This window comes from Equus przewalskii, chromosome 1 (genome assembly GCF_037783145.1).
Source record: "Equus przewalskii isolate Varuska chromosome 1, EquPr2, whole genome shotgun sequence".
Lineage (NCBI taxonomy): Eukaryota > Metazoa > Chordata > Mammalia > Perissodactyla > Equidae > Equus > Equus przewalskii.
This window is the reverse complement of record NC_091831.1, coordinates 164,316,706-164,323,843: the sequence shown is the minus strand read 5'-3', so window position 1 is coordinate 164,323,843 and position 7,138 is coordinate 164,316,706.

The window sequence follows — 7,138 nt, the reverse complement described above, 5'->3', positions numbered from 1 at the left end:
TGAACAACCTCTCCACTAACAAAACTTTTACAGCCGGTTATCATTTGTAAAGTAACTGATAAAATTCACAGTAACGCATTAATAGGTGATAACTCATTATAAACCAGTAAGCCTCCAACTTCCTAATTATGAAATCAAGGGTACATGCTTTGTAATCTCCTGGGTCCCTTTCACTTTTGGCCTTTAGGGCACTCATGAGCAGTGCCTTAACTTAAAACAATGATGCACCAATGGCGTACTTGTGGGGATACAATTTGATTTCAAAATATTTAGCTTTAGCTTAGAGTCTCTAAACTACATCACTAGTTGTCATCTTCATCAGTTTTATCTATGATTAACTTTAGTCTAGAGACTATGTGAATTCAACATATCTTAAGGAAGAGGTGGATGTTTATGCCTCTTCCTTAATTACTCTTAAATAAGGTGTGTGATTTCTGTGGATAAAAGATCCAGATACTTTCCCTTTTCACAATAATGGATAGACGCAGTTCTCTCAGTACCATGCTAATGTCATTAAATGGATAGAATATTAGACAGAGAAAAATTTCTGGTTATTTGCCTGGCAGGCAAAGAAAAATGTCTGGGAAGTTTCCTAAGGATCAGATTTACTCAAGCAGTATTTTGCCACAAGTATATTCTTTTGTTCATTCCTAGAAATTGCAGTATATTGCTGAATTTTTTTCCTTAAATAAGTAATTCTTGTCCATAGTTATTTTTTTGTTTAATTAAGTATTAGAAGCTGAGGAATTTCCTTCTAGATTTTTTCTCTCTCCCTCCTAATGGTAGATCAGCAATCCTTAGTAAAGAAACTAATGAATTCAGGTCATTAGGGTCTAAATGGAAAGAATGGCAGTTGATCAAGTTATGTTAACTGTTAAAGTTTAAATCTGTGCCTTTCTGAAAATCCAGACATAACCCTCACATCACGGATTGTATGCGTTGTTCCTTTGGAAGTGGAGAATGACGTTAGAATAACTAAGAAATTATTTTTGACTGAGGACATATTGAAAATTATCATTATCCAACTCTGGTGCTTTGACTAAAATGGAAAACACTTTTACTAAAGCACTGAGGCTCTCGTTAAGGAGCCTTAGCTTAGGAAAAGCGCAATTGTTGACCCTCTGCGCTTAAGGCATGTGCTGTTCCATGCAGATAGAGGCTTTTCTACCACATTCCTCTTGATGGTGCATAATGGGAGTTACATGTGCATATCAGGAGGAGAATAGACCTTAATTTGGAATATTAAGTAGCATAGGCACATAAAAAGCCTTCATTAAAATATTAAAAGTGTGCTAAACCCGTAAAAGCTAATAGATGTGTTCCTATGGGAGGAAAATTCCAACCTCAAGCTCCCTCCTTATCTCAATTTCTGACATTTGTTAATAAGAAAGAACATCAACTTAGAAAGCCACTTTTATCCAGTGGTTGCTAAAGTGCTCCTAGACCACCAAAGGATTAGCTCCTACTTTGCCTGTTGCAGAACACCACAGAAGGTTATGATAAACAATCATTGTATGCCTGAAACTACCAAATCAGACAGACTTAAGGCTCATTTTGTCATCTTGAGCTAAATGGGGGGAAAAAAAGTGCTTACAATAACTATTTTCACCAAGACTTTGATAGCCTCATCAAGGTTTTGTTGTTATCGCTATGCCAATGGACAGAAAATGCTCATATTTTCAATGAACATTTAGGAAGCACCTACCATATGAAAATATCCAGAACCCAGGGCTTTTAGATTCGTATTTGACTTTGTAAAATATAAAAAAACAAACCGTCTAGAGATTAATTGTTATACATGAATCATTAAATAAATTTAATAATTTCTGTATTTAAAGAAAATTCATCTCAGAACACCTTTTTTTTAAATTCTTTTGAGGAAGATTAGCCCTGAGCTAACATCTGCCACCAATCCTCCTCTTTTTGCTGAGGAAGACTGGCCCTGAACTAACATCTGTGCCCATCTCCCTCTACTTTATATGTGGGACGCCTGCCACAGCGTGGCTTGACAAACAGTGGGTAGGTCTGCACCTGAGATCCGAACTGGCTAACCCTGGGCCACTGAAGTGGAATGTGCAAACTTAACCACTGCACCACCAGCCTGGCCCCTCAGAATGCTTTTTGAAATCTAACTTTAAAATAAACATTGCATTAGATACACAGGGTTCTTTTTCCCTCTTAAAATTTAGTGCCGTAAAGAAATTACTGTCATTTGCCAAGTAATGGGTGTCAGAAAAAGTAGTTGCAATAGTTATACATACCTAATCCTTAGATATTGTTATTTTTAATGATTTAAAAGTCCTAATTATATATCTTGGGATCTTCCATAGTGCCTGAAAATTGGCTGATCCATAGTAAGCATTCAAGGCCTTCTGTTTAATATACAAATATTTGAATTTGCTGATACTTTACTCTTGCTGAGAATATTTTAATATCATTGCAAGGATAAACATGGAGTGGAACAGTAAGAATTGTTTCTGTAGCAATTAGGCTATGAAGGAGTTTGTGGATGTACAGAACTGAGAAGAAAGCATATAGGAATTGGTAAACGAGTAATGGCTGCTAATTAGTGTATTAGTTTGCTAGGACTGCTATAACAAAATACCACAGAGTGATTGACTTAAACAACAGGAAGTTTTTCCCCACAGCCTTGGAGGATGAAAGCCCAAGATCAAGTATTGGTAGGGTTGTTGCATTCTGAGGCCTCTCTCCTTGGCTTGCAGCTGGTGGCCTTCTCACTGCATCCTCACACGGTCTTTCCTCTGTGCACAGGTACATTTATGGTATCTCTCCACGTGTCTAAATTTCCTTTTCTTACAAGGATGCTGTCAGATTGGATTAGGGCTTATGCTAAAGACATCATTTTCACTTAATCACCTCTTTAAGGACCTTGTCTGCAAATACAGTCAAAGTCTGAGGTACCAAGGGTTAGGGCTTTAATATTTGAATTTGGGGGAGGGGGACAATTCAGCCCGTAACAATTAGTTTCTTATCTCTAAGAACCCAGAGACTCACGATGTTAAAATAGGCATTTTGAAAAAACTGAGAGTCATATTTTGGAGGATACATTAGAAAAAGCCATTAAGGTCCTTGATTATCCAGAAAATATAATAAATTTGAAAAGGTATGAGTCAATTGTGTAATCAATAAAAGTAGACCTCGTATCAACTACATAATGATCAAATTAATGACATGGTTTTATGCTATAAGAATGAAGGGTCACTCTGCTGAAAACAGGTTCTTTTATAACCTACTTGGAAGAAGAAAACAGACAAGATATGAGCTTGAACAATAACCGATAGTTACATTCTGGAATCTTTCTCCCAAAAGATAGGTGTGGGGAGCTTGGGAGGAAAGGCAAAGTTAAATGCTAATTACTAGCCTAAGGCTTACCAACTCCTACAAACCATCAGGGCTTTCCTGATGACCTTAGTTCCTAATCCCTAGAATGACTACATTCCAGTTTGCCCAGGACTGTCCCAATTTATGCCTGTTATTTCTCAGTGTCAAGTCCAGTTAGTATCCTAATTCGCAAAAAGTATCCCAGTTTGGATGATATGATCACCCGCATATCACTATATCCCTTCCCCAAGAGCATGTGTAAACAAGACACCCTTAGCAAGTGTTGGAGATTCAAAAGAACTTTCTTCCATCCTCAATAGATGCTGCTTCCTACCTACATTTACACATCCAACTTATTTTCCTCTTGACCAGTGAGGAGAGGCTGACAGACCGGAAGTTCCATTTTATCCAGTATTTTATATATCGACAATATAACCTAGGTTCTGAAGAGAAAAGAGAAGAGTATCTGTAATATTTTTCAAATTTTCAATTTTAGTTTCAACAGGCATCAGGGTATTATGGAAAGAAGTCTGGGCCAGAGACAGTATCAGAATTTTGGCCCATACTTTGTCAAGAAATTCTGAGACTTTGTGCACGTCATTTAAACTATTTCAGTCTTCTTTTCCTCATTTATATCAAGGGAGGAGGGTGGACAGGAGAGTATAATATCCATCCTGCCCATTTCAGTGTTCAAAGGAATCAAATGAGATACTGACTCAAGGCTTTGAAATCCTTTAAGTATCATAAAATGATAGTTACTGTTACTCTTATCTTCAGAGAGAGAAACAGACAGCATAATAATTAAATAAGTTGATAAAATGGCTTGCCCATGACAGTAGTGATCCTCTCTAGAAGTCATATCTTCTCACTTCTAGAACACTACCCTTTCACACTACCATACTTGACACCATCAAGATTCATGAGGAACCTGGGGAAATGTGACAGGAGAAAAACTGAATTAGAGACTGTATGTGGCTGAACATACAGCTGAATTAAGAATGCATGATTGAGGAACCTAGAAGTTCGGACTGAAGGGAAAGGTGAGGTACAATAAGAACATGATGACACTTACAAGCTTCCCAGTCAGGTCTTCAATGAGCATTTGTGCATTGTTTGTGATATGTTGGGTCCTCTATGCTTTTTATACTTTGGTTGTAGGGGACAGAGAGCCAGAGAATGAGTGAAGGGAGGGAGAATGAGAAAGAAGAAAAGAAACAGTACAACACCACTGAGTAGGCGTTTAGCTTTTCACTTGCTCCATTTCTGACTTTTTGTTAAAAAAGGACATGGGAGAATACAGAAAAATAATGATATGAAACTATATCAATCGACATAGACCTGAATGTATGAAATGGTACCTTCACCTACAATATCCACTGTTTTTAATATGTGTGCACATTTTGTTTTGGGTTTTTTTTTTTTTTTTGAGAAAACAACATACAAAAATTTGTGGGTTTGTACCAGGAAAGAAGGAAGAAGGACCTGGCCACAGAATTCCAAAAAAATTGGCCAGAAAGCCCTATGAATAGCAGCAGAGCATTTTCTGATACAACGCTGGATGATGAGAGGATCGTGCAAAAGACCAGCGGGGTTCCACACTGCTGAACACAGGGTCGCTAGGAGTCGGAATGGACTTGTCAGCACTAACAACAAGAAACTAGGAAAAGCTGTTGCCTATGCCTAATCCTCAATTAGGGCAAAAATTTTTTAAATAAAAAATAATGCATGGTGAATATGGGAAAAAGAAAGTGCTTACCAACATACGTGTAAGCATAATACTCCCCACTTGGCACTATCCAGTATACTGTCATCTTATTCTTTATCTTTCTTGAAATTCCCAGCATCTCCATACCCATAATTTAGGCTATAAATTGCATCTTAGATTGAGGATATATCTAGCTGTGGGTGCTACATATGTGCTCTGGTTTCTAAACAGTCATGTTTATGCTCAGAGAGAATAAGGTCAACATGGTTGAGAAGACACTTGGTGTCAATCCTTGCAAGCATTGCAAATCATTTGAAGTGTTTCTTCAAAAAACACTCAAATCATAATCACTCTTGTGACTGAATGTGGTACTATGACTCTATGATCCTTTGACAGACAGTTTGTTTTGTTTTGTTTAAACAAAACTATCTCATAGTTTGTATTGAATCTGTTTGTTCTTTGATGGATCCAAAAGCATCAAAATTTGGCGAAGGTTCTCTCAGTGATGACTCTTGGCTATGACCATGTCTAGTTGAGGAAACTAGAGAATTAAGATTATTGTCAAGACACTGTGACTCCCACAAATCTAATAACAAAGCAGTTTCAGCTTTTTTCTACTTATATCAGTTATCTGTTGCCACAATAATGCTGTGAATTGAATAAACAGAAAGCCTCAGTGACCTCCGGCACGAAACATTTATTTAGCTCACAGGTCTGCAGGTTTATGGTTTAGGCTGAGCTCAACCAGATAATTCTAGTCTCAGATGAGCTCACCTGCACATCTGAGGCTCTGCTGGCTGCCAGCTTGGAATTTATGCCTCTGGATTAACCGGGTTTTAGCTGGAGCAACTCAGCTGTGCTTTACGCATCTCTCACCTCCCTCCAGCAGGCCATGCTGGTTGTGTTCTCATGGCAGAGGCAGAGGCGTGAAAACAGAAATGTCACTGCACAAGTGAATTTTCAAGCCTCCTCATTCATCGCTCCTGCTAACTTCCCATTGGCCAAATCAAATTACAAGGCTGAACTTAGAATCATGGGGCAGAGAATAAACTCCACCTTTTAATAAGAGTAACTTTAAAGTCACATGGCAAAGGGATGTGAATGCAGAGAGGGATGAAGAATTGGGCTCTTTGTACAATTAGCGTACTTTTAGTCTTCCTCTTTGAATGTCTCCCTAGCACAGAAGGAGGCATGACTTATTTATTTCTAAGTCTTTAGACACCCTGTGAAATTAAGCTATCTTCTATACACACATTAACTAACTTCTAACATATTCTCTTGTGTAGATATATCAAAGGCCGTTCTTAGATAAATAACCTCACAGATCTTTGGAGCAGCTCTACATGGTCTCATTGATAATGAGACCTCTTCCTCCAGTTCACCTCCTCACCCACCCTGAACTCGATTTCACCTGCCTACATGGCTCTCAGATTTCTCAAACTGAACATTTTCATTACTGATTTCATCATTCTTCTCCACCACACCATTACTGACATATTTCTTCTCCTGTATTCCTTATTCTCTATGCTCTATAACTGATCCCACCATGCACTGGGTCAACGAAGCCACAAAAATAGCTCTCTTCCTGCCTACCTTACCCCTGCATTTTCAAACTTTCATCATGTCCTATAACTGCTACTTTAATATTTCTCTTATCTATCTTCTCTTTTCTATTCCTGCCACCTCAGTCTTAATTCATACCTCACCTTTTATGCCTGAACTCCAAAATTGTCTACTTGCCTTTCTATTGTATCCTGCCCCAAAAGAATCTTTCTAAAACAAATAGTTTCATAGGTATGTGCCAACTTAAACATCTTCAATGGCACCTCATGGCCAATAGGATATAAACTGTGAGTCCCTTTGTGATACAGCCCATTCTTACTTCTCCCTATCACTCAGTTGTCCTTGTAGTAATACTAATCTAGAATAATTTACTCTTGTTTTGACAAGCCTGACTGATTCTACTCATATACCACATTTGATCTGAATGAGGTATACACGCACATAAATACACACACGTACATAAACACACACACACAAACACACACACACACCAGTTGATGTAATGTAATCATTAAAGACACAGACTCT